This window comes from Cottoperca gobio, chromosome 18 (genome assembly GCF_900634415.1).
Source record: "Cottoperca gobio chromosome 18, fCotGob3.1, whole genome shotgun sequence".
Lineage (NCBI taxonomy): Eukaryota > Metazoa > Chordata > Actinopteri > Perciformes > Bovichtidae > Cottoperca > Cottoperca gobio.
Window position 1 is genome coordinate 11,753,184 of NC_041372.1, and position 17,901 is coordinate 11,771,084.

The window sequence follows — 17,901 nt, forward strand, 5'->3', positions numbered from 1 at the left end:
GTCCAGTTGGTGCAGAGCAGATTAGCAACGGGCCGATCAGAGCTGTCTAAACCTGCTTAGGGCGATGATGAAAGTGAGATCATGTGCCAGCAGCCTCACGACGAACTCTCCCATTGGTCCGTTACATCATCCAATCACATCCCAGCTGTTTTTGGTCTCGGTGCACATAAGATGGAAACACAGTCTTCGTATTCTATAAACATTTCATGTTATGTATAAAATGTTATCCGTCCATTTAAAGATTATGTTTTGGCATTTTACCTTTTTATTGATAGTTTGTGCAGATGGGCTGGAATGGTGGGGAGAGGGTAACAAAGTAAGGTTGTTGCAAGAATCAAACCGGGGACATTTTCCGCGAAGACACCTTCAGTTAGGGTTTCTGATAGGGATCTAACAGACAACTAGTGTGCAATAAGTTTTACAGAAAGAATATTCGAGTGGAAAATAAGTTATAATTGAGTGAGTTTCAAGAAGAGACGAAAGTGATCCAGCAGCAGAAAGAGAAATGGAGGGATAGAGGGAGGAAAGGGTTAAACAATGAGGCTGTTGAAAAGAGAGAAAACAGAGAGGAGTAGATGAGGAGTAGATACTATAGCGAAAACACAATCCTGATATGCCTCCATATTTGATGAGCCACCTTACAAGGACTATGTGCCCCTGGGGCTTCTTGTGTGTAAGTGCGCTGATGCCCTCACTTTCCTCCTCCTCTTCCTCCTCTGTTCCTCCTCCTTCACTTGCTTCCCCATCCTTTCCCCTTTTCTCCATCCATAAGTCTTAATTAATCTCTTTTTTTTTATACCTCTCTATCTATCCTTGTTCTTCTCTCTCTACTCTCTGGTTCTCTAGTTCTAGCGCTACTGCTCTCTCTCAGCTATTCCTTTCTTCCCAATCTGCTCCTACCTTCGGTCGATCTCTCATGCTCTCTCTCTCTATATGTATTCTCTCTGTTCTCTCTACTATCTCTCCTCTCTATATCTCTCATCTTCTCTCTCTCTCTCTCTCTCTATTGTCTCTCTCTATCTTTCTATCGGTCCGGTCTCTACTCTACTACCTCATCTCGTCTATCCTCTTCGCTCTCTCTCTCTCTCTGCTCTCTCTCTCTCTCTCTCTCTCTCTCTCTGTTCTCTCTCTCTCTGGCTCTCTCTCTTGATCTCTCTCTCTCTCTCTCTTCTCTCTTCTCTCTCTCTCTCTCTGTATCTCTCCTCTCTCTCGTCTCTCTCTCTCTCTCTCTCTCTCTCTCTCTCTCTCTCTCTCTCTCTCTCTCTCATGCTCAGCCAGGCGGCAGCGTGCTAATGCACCATAGCACATTCTGCAGCTCCGAGTCACAATGCGACCAGGCTGTGCGCAGTGACCGCACAGCGACCTCCCTCAGTATCGCTGCACACATGCGCTGTGCTGTACCAGGGCCTAGTAAGGACGAGGATTGAGGTGATGGATGGGAGGGGGGTTAGAGGATGAAGGAGGAAAGGAGAAGAAGAAGCAGGGTTCTGCCACTGACAGTTCTGATCAGAATAAGAGGTCTATCTTTTTCTATTTTGCCATGTGAGAATGATCAAAGTGTCCAACCAGAGGAGGTAGGAGTTAGTGTGCAGGTGGAGCACGCACCGTGACCAACACCTCTGTGACCAGATTAAGTTGTATGTCATGTACGTGGTTTCTTATATGGCGCAAAGCACATCTTTTTTAACCTGCAGATGACCCAACAGCTGAGCCACTGTTGCCATCACACATCTAGATTCTCTCACTGATTATTGAAGGTGTTACTCCTTTAATAAAGTTTGCGAGAGGAGGAAGTCTCTTTCATCCCTGAGGTCGTGACAGACATCCTGACATCACACCTTCCCACGATCCCAAGCTTTTTTCCACATCCTTCAATCCTCACAGTTCAGCTGAAACGACCGGGGGGGAATAAACGATAAAAAGACTGAGATTGTGAGAAAATGGAGAGCGACGCCGTAAAGGTCAAAATTACGACGGTAGAAGGGAAAGAAAAAGAAAAGAGATCTTATGCGTGTATATTGTTCACCTATGTATCGGGGAAGATGGTGAAGCTCAAACTAGCTATTTATTTTTAGGTTGTACGAAGGCAGCTCGTCTCTCCTGAGGGGAATGTTGTCCATCTGTTGATTTTCACATCTCCCGGGCAGGCCTGTACTCCCAACATCAAGCTCCACTTTACAGCAAGTCCTCCACTAATCTTAAAACGTTGTTGGAACCAAAAATATGCTATAGATTAAATGTGGTAGAATATTACTCCATATCTAAAGGATTAATCCTATGAATGCATGACCTCAAGACAATTTAAGATGATCTCCAATACTTTGAGTATTTGTGCCCTCTGAGTTTTCTGGTTCAGCTGCTGTGTGTGCTCACGCTCTGGTTGTGTGTAAAGCTGCGAAGATCAACCGCTCGGCGACACAATTAACAAGGTCATATTTACATGTATGCAATCCTTCTCTGTCAGGAGATTGCACTTGAACAGCAGCAGCGATCGTTGCGTTGCACTCTTAACCTGCACATGAACATAAAGCTTTGAGACGCCAACTGAAACGCAACCACCTTGGCACACGCTACACCCAGTCCACCCTGTATGTGCTAACGCTGCATATGCGTGCAGTATTGCGTTTGCACGTGTGTGCGATTTGCTTTCCCTCACACGCATGGGATTTGCCACTGACACCGTGACCCTATCTAATATGCCGGTCTCTCCGCTTCTATCCAGGTCACGGAGCGCGGTTCATCAGCAGGGCAGCGCTCCGCATAACTCAATTATTCTCCTGACGTGCATCTTGATTATATTCATAAAATGTGGTGTTGGTAGAGATAACATGACGCAAAAATGCAAATGCCATCGGGACAGCGATATCACAACAGCTTCGGGACAATCAGCCACTTTAATGTGTACCCACTCTGCCTAGACAAACATGATACGACAGGAAGTGAAAGACACACACGGGCCCATGTTATTTGCCTGAGATTTTTAATTTATTCAAATAAAATGCATGTATTTTTCACCTTTTATGAAGCCGGGCATCTGAAATTAAGCCAAAATCAGCACCATATACAGGCGGGTGGATGTCAAACAGATGAATAGTCGGGTGATCTCATGATCTTCCTCCTAAAAAACAAACAATGTTCTGACCGTTTCTTTGCTCCCCAGAGACATACAGCAGCATACACTCGCCTAATTACCACCTTTTTAATAATTCAGCAGTATGGCAGCAACATGCAGAAGCATTGAAAGTCTAAAAGGATGTAGTGTATGGCGTGTTGATCGCTGTATTATTGATGCTGGATATGCAGAGTGTTTCATCAAGCTCAACTGAAACTGAAATAGACCTAAACTTAACCCCGAAGACTTCACATGTTATAATTCACATGTAAATCAGAACACAATGCAATGATTGAATAACAGTACCTTGTGCGGCAGCTAGATCCTCACGATATCGCAAGATCGCACACAATCCATCTTGCCAGGTTTCAAGTAATGTGTTTGTGTTTCGACCAATCGGAGCCCTGAGAGGAGCCACTGGCAGCGTAGTTTAGGTGTGTGAGACGCTGTTCAGGCAACTGTTCGGTAAAAACAACCATAAAGGGGTTAGCGTAGACGCTGCAATAGCATCCGTTATATAAGAACTGGAGAGTATTTCTTCACTGAAAGAAGAACGCGCTGTTTCCGGCTGCAAAGCAACAAATACACAATGTCTCAGTTTTGCCAAATATCCACCTGAAAAACACTCTTTTAGTTTTCTACATGTATTTTGTACATTTGGGATGATAAGACCCATGGATAGTGCGACACCTCAGCTAAAATATACTAAAAGCTGCACTGACTGCAGGGGAAACAAGCTGTAGTTACAACACATAAAGTAGATGTGGCCGTCGTGTCGGCAAACTGTTGTTTATTTACACATCCAGAAGACACAGAGCAGCGTTAGCATTTATTTAGAGTCGTGTTTCTGGAAACCGGATGAATCTAGTCCGATCCTCACTCTCCTTAGTTCCCACTGGTCTTTGAAATCCTTTTTGAAAGTCCTTGAAAGTATACAGTTGTGTAAAGTGCTTTCTTTCTGTGAGCTTCTGTAAAGCCTGCTAGTTCTGTGTCTCAAACTACGACGTGTTGGGTCATAGAATTTGAGAGAATTAGTCGTTAAAGTCCCTGAATTTGATGTTTAAGAAGTTGTGGGAACCCCTCACTCTCCTTTTGTGCTCTTTCTTGGTCTCCGCCAACTCCTGAGGGCAATAATCTGACTCTTTAGCTGCTGAATGCTCGACTGTGTTCACCAGCGTTCTGCTAACTTTTGCCTGTCTGCTGCTCGGGGCTGTGCAGGTAGAGTGTGCCGGGCTTTAGAGCTTCTTTTGCTGTAAGCAGCTGCCTGCTGCTGCTATAAACGAGGGGTTATGGAAGCGGTGACAGTCTCGTTTGTTATTTCCGCCCTCCGTACTATAAGGTGTGTGAGTCTGTCGGCTTTGTGTGTGCGTGTGATCCTCACCTCTCCTGGCATCCCCCACAGTGCCGACAGTAAGGTCTGCCACCCTTCCTATCCAGCTCCTCTTACCCGGGGTCGCGACATTGGCGGGGCGCAGCGCAGCGGAGTTTGATGCCGTCTGGCATGTTTGGGCTCTCCCTGCATTTTCAGTCAAGTCTGCATGTGAACACCTACTGTGCTATGTGTATTATGCTCTTTCAGCTAATGTGTGTGCGAGTTTTTGCATCTGTGGCAACGACTGTTTTCTTTTCAACACATTTGCCCAGTTGTGTGTCTCTGTTGTCACACACGTAGTGTATATACATTAACATTATCAGTTGCAACATGTGGTGTGAGGCCATATGGCTCAGAAGCTCTGTCAGATGTGCTCTCTATCAACTGATGTATGTGTTATATGCACACCCCCTTATATGATCTTATTTAATCTCATTTGAAAACGTGTGGATGCGGTACATGTGCATCTGTCTGTCTTCATCGAGTGTTGACGTTCGAGCGTGTCGGGCTTCATGCGCTTTGATTATGTGTTCGTACGCCTCGGGGAGGGAGATGTGACCCCACACAGCCAGGTCGTGAGCGTGCTCAGCGCTGCCTCTCCGAGTCGGCTCAGGGTATCTTCACATGTTTGACCCGGGGTCGCCTTCACAATTGTGGTCGAAGTGTGAAAAGAATTCTTGGCATGAGAAATCGGGGTTAAACCACACCTCGGACCAGAGTCTGGCTCCTCTGGTTCTCAGGTGTCCTCTCGCCTCAGATAATGCTAGTGTGCAGAGAAGAGAACAGATTAGAACGTTTCTTTTTAATGGCGAGGGCAAAGGCAGGGTGTAGCAACACAGTGACGTCACTGTGTACCGGCACCCCGGGGTACACTTCCACATGACTTCCATAATAACCAAAAAGATTCTAATCCATCAATACATATAGAATATGTTTGTATTTGCAAATTGCAGTGAAAAACCCCACAATTACTTTAGAACTGGTTTGTTTATTATTGGTGGTGCTATAAACTGAGTTCCCAATCAATAAAGGCTCTATTTGCACTTCCTGGATAATCCATACGGGATGTTAGTACCTTCCTCATCCTCCTCATCGTCTACCTGCTACCCGTCAGCAGCTGCAGAGGAACTGCATGCTTTTATATCATTGCGATGGTGCTCTCAGGCAGTGAGAGGAAATGACATCTCACCTCACCCACACAGCCGACACAGGCTTTTAAAAACCTCTGCGGTCCTTCCCTCAGCCATGTCCTCGCCAATATTACACCGCCAGCCTAAGAGCCGCACTCCCTGCACTGCTCTGACCTAATGGGCTGTGAAGCAGCGAAGGGAAGAAGGTGGTGGGGGGGGGGTGACTATCTCTCACCTCTATCTGTTTTATTTCTCCTCGGCATGTGTGTATTTTTGGTTTGATTTCTGTAGTTTGTTCTTTAAAAACGCCAAAAACGTTTATTCCCTTAAGTGCTAGATCTGGGGTTTAGCGCTGCAGTATTTCTGTCACTGGTTTTTCTGGTCTAAATACAAAACTAAAAACTGAGTTTACATGTAGATGCTTATTCTAGAGCCTCACAGCTTTGGGGACCCAATCATAGTATACACAGGGGGCAAAAGACTACCATTTTTGTATGGTGATTTTAAGGATGCTTTAGTAAGACAGAGAAGAGACATTTATTGACTATGTTGATCTTCAGTAAGCCTCAATTTGCACGGATCATGGTCTTAACTTGGCCTCAACCCTCATCACGCTTTCTTTTGACTTTAAAGGTCAGGCTGTGTGTGCTTTAAGTCATTCTAACCCCGTTAATGTGGTCTTACGGAGCTCTGCAATGTTGCTGCTATACATGAAGATTCCTCATCTGATCTTAACCAGTCCAGACCGGTTATTCTTACTGTCAGCAACATAAGCTTTGATACGACAGCTATACATCACTGTCATGGGTTTAAGGAGTTTTTCCTTGCACAATCACAATCCATAAACTGGTGTGCCAGAGCAGGGATGCACGGAGCCCTTTAGTGGCCTTAAAATCAAACCGCATTCATAGAAGGCATTCTCTCCCCTCTGTGTTTTCAGCTGGCTGGGCAGAGTGGCATCATTAGACCACTCAGCTCAGCCAACATCACGAAAGAGATCTCATGATGGATGGTAGTGGGACTAAGAGCTCAGACCCGAGGATGTTTGCCCCCAGGAAACAAAACAGCAGCACCCCAGGAGCTGGTCCAAGCCCGCTGGTCAGTTTCGGGGCGATGCCCGGCTGAAGGGGCCCCCTCACACCGGCCTGGTTTGTGAGACATCTACGGGCTAAAGTGAACTGACAGTGCTTGATGCATTTGCTGCCACATAAGCGATCTGAAAGCGCGGAGCTATTTTTTGCTGATGTTAATTTGCTCTGTGTTAAGGCCCCGGTTCACAGCTCGGTCAGCCTTCCCCGATACTATATTCCCGTTTGTTTCAGTAAAGGTTCTCCCGTCACATCGCATTTGGGTCGAGATGCCTGTGAACTGTGAATGAACCGCGCACAGGGACCCAGGCCACGCTGAGGCTTCAGGGTCCTAGAGTCTGACGTGTACAGGGAGGATCTCCCAATGTTCAGGGGAGTTGTTAATAATTTCTAAGTTTTTCTGTATGAGGGAGCTAAAAGAAGAGAAATAATGACGCTCATCTTTAAAAAATCCTTTAATTTTCTCACTCTTTCTTGTAGTTTCATTTAACATCATTGAAATCACACTTGACTAAATAGAGTCAAAAAAGTTTTAAATGTTTTAGCATTTGAATAAATATTAACAAACTGTAGCATGCAATACAATATATGCATTTGACAAATGTTATTTTACAATTTCTTTCCATGCAAATGGGTAAAAATAGTGTAGTATTTTTCAATATGTTATTTTAATATATAAATATATCACTGTAAATAGTCATTTGTTGTAAAAAAAAACTTGGTTATTTTCTACATTTAATTTTTTGAATAAATAAAAATACACAATTGTAATAGCGTCAGTATAAATTGCTATGTAAGAGTAAAAAGGTACCTGATTTGTGCAGTTGTATCCACCAAGCAGCAGCAGACTGACTGTCGTCTAAGGCAGCAGTGACTCCTGTCTTTATACCAATCTGTCCTCAGTGGGCAAGCTGATCCCTTCGTACTCCTTCTTGTTCTCTGATTTCATGAATTATTCATCTCATAATCAGAACCGCAACTGAGCACGCTAATTGGTACCTTTTTATCATCATCATCATTATTGTTGTTATTCCCATCTCTGGTGTGTACGATTAAACATGGAATTAAATAAATGTGATGGTGAGAAAAATATTTTTCTAATAGCCCTGCACATTAACCCTCTTGTTAATTTGAAAACAGATTTAGGGAAATTAATTATAAATTTGAACACAGTTTCTGAGAGGAAGGGGGGAAAAAAAAATAAAATCTCCCAAACGCTAATTTAAGTATTCATTTGTGTAATAGCTCAATTTGTTTGCCAGTGGAGATATGCAAATATTTAATTTCAAACAAGTTGAGAGGAGATAATTAACATTAATAAAACTAAATATTGAAAACAAATTCAGATCATGTTATATGTACTGTTCTGCTGAAGAAAATAAGCCAGAGGTATTTTTTCTTCAATAGTCGCATCAGGCATTCAGCAGAGTTCTTATCTATTTTCATGTCCAGTGGTTATTTTCTAATAACTTTGGCTTTCCAGTGGTGCATATACAACAGTCGCCCTTTTAGGCTGCATTAGTGTGTGTGCCCCTTTAAAACTGCCAGAAGGTGAGTGTGTGTGTGCCTTACAGTGAAGCGGTTAAACGGAGGTTAACACGTGTTGAGGCAGTGTACATACACAATTAGGTAAATACATTTCCAATTTGCATTTTTCATTGGTGGGCAAGGTTTGACTTGTGGTCAAGAATGTTGAAATAAAAAATACACATGGAAGTTGCATTTAAAATGTAACAACCACACGTACTGCGTCATGCTAAAGGCCCACTCGTTTACTGCTTCTTCCTTCTGCACGCACAGATAAACAACACACTGCTACATGAATCTATTAGTATGTCACAGGTATGCTATGAGTTTTCTATTTTTCATTATTGCTAGTTAGTTATAGTAAATAAATAAACTGCATCATCTAAATACACACAGATTAAGGAGTATTCTACAATGAAATGGTTATATTCTAGTCAGTCTTCTGTATACAGTACAATCTGTAAAATAGAGTATAATTGTCCAGAATACAAAGAAGAGGAAAACGCCGTGTTCAGTTATAGTCTAGAGTATTCTAGTATAACACATTTATTTAATATAGTCCTTGAGCTTTGGTATGTACGACTTCCTTGATGTAAAGTGCTGTGCAGAGGCCACCTCTGGACACTTCTTCCCCTCAGGTGAATCAGATGTGTTCCAATGTGTTGGAAAAACACTTGTAATAGTCTACGTGTGTGTGAGAGAATTGAGGACCGAGACCTGCAGTGCTCCTGTAAAGCAGGCGACCCTGCTCTTCAGTTTGCGTCAAAACGCATTAAAATGCACCTGCAGCAATAAAAAAAAAAAAACTCTCTCTCTCTTCTTCTTCCTTCTCTCTGCATCTGTCAGGCAACAGCAGCTGCCAGTTGCCATGGCAACAGAAGCAGATGTTAAGGGGTTTCTCCCGTGTGATAGGATGTGAACTATTGACCTCGGCCTTTAAAAATAATAGATAATAAAAAATGGTAGTAATGGATATGGATTTATGAGTGTATGTACTGTAGCTACACTGCATCTAACGCAGCGTGGCACACCATATGCCACTGTATGCATTTTTTATGATGTGGGCCTACTTACTTGCAGAGGTTGAACGATTTCCTTCGTTCACAGGCTCTGGGGCTTTGCAGCAGTGCACACACATACTATATGTACACATACTATACCGCATAGTTACCTCCTCTGTATACACATCTGATGACACAGGCACTTTTCCATCTCTTATAAGCAACAGGTTCTACAATCAAGACAAATCTCACTGCAGACCAGAATTAATAGAAGAAAATGAAATTGACTGAAAGCAATATACTGCAGCGCTGCATTACACATGAATAAAATGCCCTAATATGTCACATGTGACTCATAAATACAGATTAACCATTTATAGCCCTGATTTGACAGACTGGGATGCACATATGCATTTATGGCTTCGGGCATAATGTGAGTCACAGCAATGCTACAGTAACCACAAGGGTCTACTTCTGCATGCTTTGCACAGGCTACAACATGCAGGCTGCAGGCTTTGAAACTTTACATCCACAAAGACACTACAACCGGCTGTTCTGGCACGACCTTCTCTTTTTGTTTAGCATTTCTGTCACTGTTTTTGCAGAAGACCAACATTGTATTCTGTCATGTAAGCACTAGACAGTTACCAAGCATTTTTCATATTTAGTTTATTCTACAAACCAATTAAACCAAATGTAATCTGTGTATTACTAACAACTAATGGAGAGATGTGTGTCTCTGCTTAGTGCACATTTAATTGTGGGTATAAAATTCAAATGAGCAGCAATTAAACTGAGCTGAAGTGAGTTTCTAAAATGTTCCTTTTAAATGCTGCATTCATGTGGTTGGAGGTAGGATGGGTGTTTAATCAACTTACCATTAGGCAGTGGAGAGAAGCAGAAAATACCGGACAGGCCATGCACCTTTCAATTTAAACTTTGTGGTTCAGGGATTTGTTTTGAACATTTTTCAGCTCATGTAGAGGAGCACGTGATAAAAGAAAAGCTGCTGGAAAGCTTGAAGCGGTGATATCACCATTACAGGATTCTTCTGTCATGAGGTCACCTTACGTGTTGAATATGACTTTTCTTTCCCTCCTGACGGTGGCCTTGTCCTGGGTCGAGATCCAAATGGGAAGAAAGAGTGTTATTTAAAATGAGATTTTTAATTTGAATCAAAACATCTTTGGTGCCGTCACATTTCAACTAAATTGTACCATTTTAAAAAGCGGAAAATAACACAAACTTCATGTACTGTAGTTGTAGGACTTTATAAAGAAATAAACAGTATGAATAAATCAACACATCAAGCCAAGTCAGGGTTTATATAAAGAAACAACCTAGCCCCTGATGAGGACTGTGGTCACTGTTTTGCCCCAGAACAGCCTCAATCCTACTTGGCATTCTGTAATTCAGGTCTTGAACTGTGTGTAGTCGAACATTGGACCTTTCTTCTCGGAGAAAAGCCTCCTGGTCTTTGAGGAATTAAGAAAAAAAGGACGTCATCGTCTGTTGCTTGGTGAGGGTCTGGGGCCAGCTTCACTTTATTCTCGCAGCATGTACCGAGGCCTAATAATCTCGGACTGGAGCAACCATACGAGGAAAAGAGGCCAAAATATATTGACATATTGTGTTATGAGCACATAGAGAAATGATCTGACCTGACGGCATCCTTTGGCTCTCTGTTGATGTGGGATAACATGATGAACAACTAATCAGATCAGGTTGTGATCGTGTCATCAAGTCATGACACACGGTTTTAAGACTGGGACACAGAGGTCATGCTCTGCAGAACATCCTCAGCTATGTGTGCATTCCCTTCTCTCCTTCCCTCTTTCCTTACTTACTTCTTTCTTTCCTTCTTCCATTCCTTCCCTGTGTTTCTTTCCTTTCGTCCGTCTTATCAAACTGGCAGATCTTTTAACATGATCATTTTCCTTCCTCCCTTCATTATCCTTCTCTTCATTCTTTCTTTCCTTTCTTAAGTACTTCCTTCTTTCTTCCCCTGTTCCTTCCTTCATCCTTTCCTTGCTTTTGTTACTTCCTTATTCCCTTCTCTCATTCCTTCTTTCTTTCCTTCTTCCCTTCCTTCCAATCTTTCTTTAATTATTTCCTTTCTTCCCTATTCATTTCCTTCTTTTGTTCTCCTTCTATCCTTCCTTCCTTCCTTCCTTCCTTCCTTCCTTCCTTCTCCACAAGTTAGGAAGCAGTGACTTGACCCCTTTGTCATCCCCTTCTATTAGTTGCCACGTTTAATTTTATTTTAAGAACACATTATGAAATGCCCCTTTCTTAAAACCAAAGTCCAATATCATAAATTGTTCTGGTTATTTTTGCAACCCTTTTTGTATATATTTATCTATTTCTATTAGTCCTTCCAAGATGGACTTAATTATACTCACACAATTAATCTTTAATCTGCTCCTCACCTCCATCCAGAGCTGTGACTCCCGCTCTCTGCCAGCCCGTCAAACTTTCATGAGGAGTAATCGAGATAAACCTGTAATGGAATAACCGCTCCTTCCATATAATCCTGGAGGCAAGGTGAAAGGAAACGTTTTCAAGGTGATACAAGGTGCCAGACGGCTCTCTGAACTAGCTTTTTCCACCCAGAGGTGCAGCACAGACGGCCTTCAATTGGAGAGAGAGAGAGACATACAGAGGGAGAGAGAAAGAGAGAGAGAGAGAGAGGGGAGCGAGGCAGAGGGAGGGAGAGAGGGAGGGAGAGAGAGGGAGGGAGAGAGGCAGAGGGAGGGAGAGAGAGAGAGGGAGGAGCGAGGCAGAGGGAGGGAGGGAGAGAGAGAGAGAGAGAGAGGACAGAGAGAGAGAGAGAGAGGGAGGGAGGCGAGGCAGAGGCAGAGGGAGGAGAGAGGAGAGGGAGGCGAGCAGAGGGAGGGAGGGAGAGAGAGGGGAGAGAGAGAGAAGGAGAGAGAGAGCATACAGAGGGAGAGAGAGAGAGAGGAGAGAGAGAGAGGGAGAGAGAGAGAGAGGAGGGAGCGAGGCAGAGGGAGGGATGAGAGGAGAGGGAGGGAGAGAGAGAGCAGAGGGAGGAGAGAGAGGGAGGGAGGCGAGGCAGAGGGAGGGAGGGAGGAGAGAGAGAGAGAGAGAGAGGAGGGAGAGGAGAGAGGGAGAGAGGGAGAGGGAGAGAAGAGAGGGAGGAGCGAGGCAGCGAGGCAGAGGGAGGGAGGGAGAAGAGAGGGAGAGAGGAGGGAGAGGAGAAGAGAGAGGGAGAGGGAGGAGGGAGAGAGGCAGAGGGAGGGAGCCTCATAAGGACCTTTTTTTTGTCTGCCTTATGTAATGTAGCTCACATAGCTTGAATGGACCATTCGTGTGTGTGTGTGTGTGTGTGTGTGTGTGTGTGGTGTGTGTGTGTGTGTTGTGTGGTGTCAGTAAACACGTCAAAAGCACAGGAAAAAAAAAAACATACATGAACAAAACATCAGAGCCTAATGCAAATACAGAAAATAAACGTTGCCCAAGGGGTGTGCTTTCATGCCTGCCTGCATCTGTTCAGTGTTTACATCCCACTGCATTAAATAATGAAGCCAACGCAGCATAAAGTACACGCTGTACAGATGGAGCACTGTGTTCACCACTAGAGAGCACTCGTCGTCTGTGAACTTTTGACCCCTGCTGCTGGACATGCAGACAGTATCACGTATGTTATTACGCGATCTAGCTTTTTATTAATTATGCGATATGTATAATTGTACACACTGACTCTGTGAACGTCCAAATGAGGACAAAGCCGACGCCGGACGATTTTAAGGGGGTAAAGCAAACAGAGAGGGTGAAGTGATGCAAATTGACAAACTATGCAACAGAGAGAGAGAGAAGGGAGCGTGGGAGGAGAAGGAAGAGAGGAGCTGACAGGAGTGGTCATAGATGCGAGTGCGTTCTGCTCGATGCAGTTCGACACGCAGAGACATGTTGCTCTGACTCTGTGGATTAAAATACACAGTAGCTGTGTAGTTTTGTGAGACACAAAACGACCACAAAGACACACCGAACAACTGCAAAGAGATGCGAAATGACCACCATAACAGACAATAAAGACCCTCATAAATAACTACAAATGGTGTTTGTAGTTGTGTCTCTTCCATTCTGAGTGTGTTGCTCGTACGCAGGAGGGGCGGGAGGGCTTTTACATGTCTGTGCCCAAGGACAAGAGACCCTCTTCCCGCTGCTCTCTTTTTTTCCCCCGCTGTTCTTCTGCCTTCAGGCATCTGCCACCATGAGCTGATCAGAGGACGCTCACTTACGACCAGAAATGATAATCATCCTATTCCTCTTGCATCCTGACCTTTAGCTGAACTCGCCCGACAGCTCAGAGGAGGCCACTGAGACGGAGAAGCAAAATGTCAAAGATGCTGGACTGTAGCACTTTTCTAAAGTCTTAAACTTGCCGAATATGTATACATTATTTACACCGCGGTCGTTCCTCTTTGCACCAAATGTCCAGACTGTTTAGGCCAGTATATCCCAGTCAAAGTGCAACTACAAATATCTGTCGGACATTCCAGACGAGAGGTTCTGCCTTTAGCTCATGATAAAAAATACAATCTTTTATTTATGCTGCGAGATAGACATGTCGCTTTCATTGTCAAAAGGCTCTCCTTAGATATCTTAGACTGAATAAATAAAATATATATGTATATAGTTCTTTTCAGCGTGTGGAAGTAAGCCATCATATCTGGAGGTTTGGTGTGTTTTGGTTAAATGGGCCCTTGAAAGAAGAATGAATAGATTCTTGAAAGATTATTATTCATAACTTATTCAGCCATAGGAGGAACCCTTAACACATAACAAAATAAAATACAGTGAACCTGCTGTCAATACGGAGTTAAATGTGGTGTATGAAATGGCTTTGGATACAGAATGAGTAAATATTTAGCCACGGAAAAAAAATCTCATGTTTTAAAAATGATGCTCCCAGCATTTTGGAAACAAGCCGCACTCCCTGAAGTATGAATATGAAAATATGTAAACAAAAAAAAATCCTTTGTCATCATCAAATATGTGTTAAAGAGATTTAAAATTCTAATTAGATTCTTCATTATTTTGCAAATGTTAGCTTGAGTATACATTTCACTCTGCTCATTTAGCTTCTTTACTGTGTGCCACGCTGGATAAGAACACTGCGAGGTTTGATTTGCAACACGCTCTGACAGCTGCTTGCACAAGACTCGATCAGCCAATCGCCGGGGCCGCCGCCCGCCTCTCAGCCAATGGTTAGACGCGGAGCCCTCGGGGGGGTGTGTCTCATTAGCTAGATTCCAGGACCTGGCTCTGGCCCACTGGACGCACTCAGCCGGAAAGGATGCAGTCCAGAGGGGGATTCATCATCTGTAGCATCGTCTCCTCTTCCTCGCTTTCCCCCGCCCCTTCCCTCTTTGGAAAAAGGAGTGGGCAGGGGGAGGTGAGAAAGTAAAATGCCAGAATCAAATATTCTTTCCTACTTTTTGTTTAAAATGTTCAACTCTCTTATTTAAAAGGATGATTTCCTCATTTCACGCATCAACAGTTGACATTTCTTTCGAGATCTGCCAAAGTTTAGGCGTTTGCTCTCGCAGACATCTGGCCACCTCTTTACCCCAGCAGGAACATTTTGTTCTTTTGTCACCCTCCCTTTCGCGACAACTATTTTTGGTACATATTCCAGAGGCTCTATGTGGGACCATGGGTGGTTTATGTAACTAGTATGGCTATCTAATTCTGAAAGGCTAACGTTATCTAAATGTACCCCCGAGAAGTGGGCGAGGCGGGGGCATCTCGGGAACTCCTCATGGTCCATCAGGTTCAATAAGAGTCCTCGCCCAAGAGGGACCAGCCTTGACCTTTTACAGCTACGATCATGCAGATACCCACCTGACCACCACGCCACTCCGATTCTTTTGCCTGCCAGAAAAAGGAATTATTAAAGATAATGTCCCAAATTCATGTGTTTGACCACATCGTAACCAAAGTCCATTTATTAACAACCTATTAACATGAACTTACAAGTTAACCTGATGACTTAAAGACAGTGTCAAGCTGGAGAGGGATTTTCCACAACCTGGCAACCCAAAGGTTCTTCTTATTGTCTTATAACTGATCTTTAAAGCCTCCAGTAAATGACTTACTAATCATTATTAAAGATATTAATTGCTGTATTAGAAAGTGGTAACAACAATTACATGTTCATAGTTTACAGAATTGAGAGAGCAGGTTGCTTTTTTGTCAATAGCCATAAAAGATTAAGAAAAAGACATTCTAATTATTTTAATAGCGAGATACACTTCGATTGAAACTCATTCTCAAAATGACAGCTCGCATGCAAGAAAACTGGATTTTGTGACCCAGTGAGTCATCCTGAAACGCAGTAAACAAACATTAATATTATCCGATGACAAAATCATTCCCGTTTGTCAAAATACCGACTTCTAGGTATTCTTTCCTCACAATAGCCATGTTTGTTTTTCGTAATGAGACCCATAGTTTGTTTCCACTAACAATCCAAACACGATTTATCATAAACTAGCACCAGACCGCCATGCTAATTACGTTGAGTCAGAAAATAAACCTTGAGTATTAAAGCCACTTGAATATTAATGGAGGTGTTAAAGCGGAATCACATTTATTTCCCTCCTGGGTCAAGTACTGAAAAGAAAAAACATTGTTGGAAGCACCATTATTCAAATGAGAGTGCACAGACCTTAATAGAAATCAGCCCAACCATTAACTTCTGTTTTAACACAGCCCAGTAATTTTGTTTCCAACATTTGTGGGCATGATTGACTGTGCCGTTCCTGTCTATTGTGGAGCATGCAAATGTGGCCCCGTCCATATTTCCCAAAAAGCCTCATTCAGGACCTTAAAAGGCTCCGAATAAAGATAAATTAGGGATACCATGTTGCCTTAATCTGAACTAATACCAGCTAAAACCGAAATGATTGCCAAAGAGTGGTTTCATCATTCACCGTTTGCTGATATGGAGCAAGGACTCACCTTTGAATCACAGAAATAGTGGTGATGTGTGTTTCCCGAATGGCCTTCGAATGAAAGGAATTAAGACTGTGATGGATGTTGGGATCAAAGTTAATAAAAAAACATTTTATATGCTTATACTTTGTTAAATCCTGTAACTTTTCCAAACAACAACCAAAATATTAGTACACCATTTATTTTTAGGCTACATACAGGAAATACAAATATACCTGATCGTTTTAAATCAAGAATTACGCTTATTCGCTTTCTTGCTCAGAGTTGGATGAGATACGGCGCTCGTATTTGTGCGTTAGCTAAACATTCAACATGCTATAGCCAGCAGCCGTTTAGCTTAGCTTAGCACAAACACTGGAAACGGGGGGAGGGAACAGCTAGCCTTGCTCAAAGGTAACAAACTCTGCCTACCAGCACATCTAAAGCGTAATAATTAACATTTATGTATTGTTTTTTTAATCGGTAGAAACAACAATTAACAGTTTTACGTAGTCGCTAAGCTACGCTATGCTAACCTGCTGCTGGCTAGCTACGTATCTATCGATGTTTGGCTCTGCAACATGTGCTCAAAAGTTTTTGTCTTGCAGCGGTTGTCGTGGTTAAAACTTACAGCCTAAATGTTTTTAAACTAAACCACTAATAACCCATGTCTTTCAATTTCCAAGAAACCATCATGCACTCTGTAATCAATCCAAGCGTATAATCAATAAATCAAGTGTTGCTATAAATGCGCTATGTGATGGCAAAATCTAAGGATTTAGAAAATTAAAAAAAGGGCGTTCCTTATGACATTACGGCCCGATTTCGTGTTGGATACCTGATATGTTTAAAACATTATGCTAAAATGTATGAAAATTATGTCTGCATCAACTGCAATTTGGCAACCTTTTTTTTTTCCCCTCGTAATTTCACCCCAGCCGCTTTGAAAACAGTCACACCCTGCAGGGATGATCAAAGAAACTGGGGATCCATCTTGACACAACACCTTCTCATCTCGCCTCTAAAGGCAGCTCACATTGAATGGACAGATTAAAAAAACATTGCTGCCATGTTAGATACAGACCAGCACTCTCACTCCATAATTATTAGCCTGATGATTGCACACGAGTGTTTTTGGCTGTTGCATCTGGCGATGATGGAAGTTGTTGTATGTACCCACCCGCTTTTTCCTGGCTGTCAAAAATTGCATTCTGAGAAAGCTGTACTCCTCTCATCAAGAGTCATAATTTACTTGTCAAAAAAGGAGTCCTCTCAGCGTGCGGGAGGCTCCCCGGGGTTATAATTGCGAGACGGTTTTCGGTTCTCCTGAAATGCCTCCAGTCAAGATGGAGCACAGGCCTGCTAGTCAGGCTTTGTGTACTCTTTCCTTTTAAAAGTAGCCATTTACCCAGAAAATTGTCAAAACGTGGTTTAAAAAATATATATTTGACTACCTTCACTATACTTTCACCATCAACTCCTTGTCGTCAGTGACTTTCAACACTGATTACGTTGGTGCTCAGAGAGTCATGTCTACACTGACACAAGGTCCCCATCTTGTGGAGAGAATATGGAAGTCTTTATTCGTCGGGTGGAGACAGACCGTGCAGGTCAGCTCAGGTTTGTCTGAGAAATCATGTTGGATTTGCAGCTCATGCAGAATTTTATATGATTAAGCAATGAAAAATTAATTAAAATTTATATGAATCAT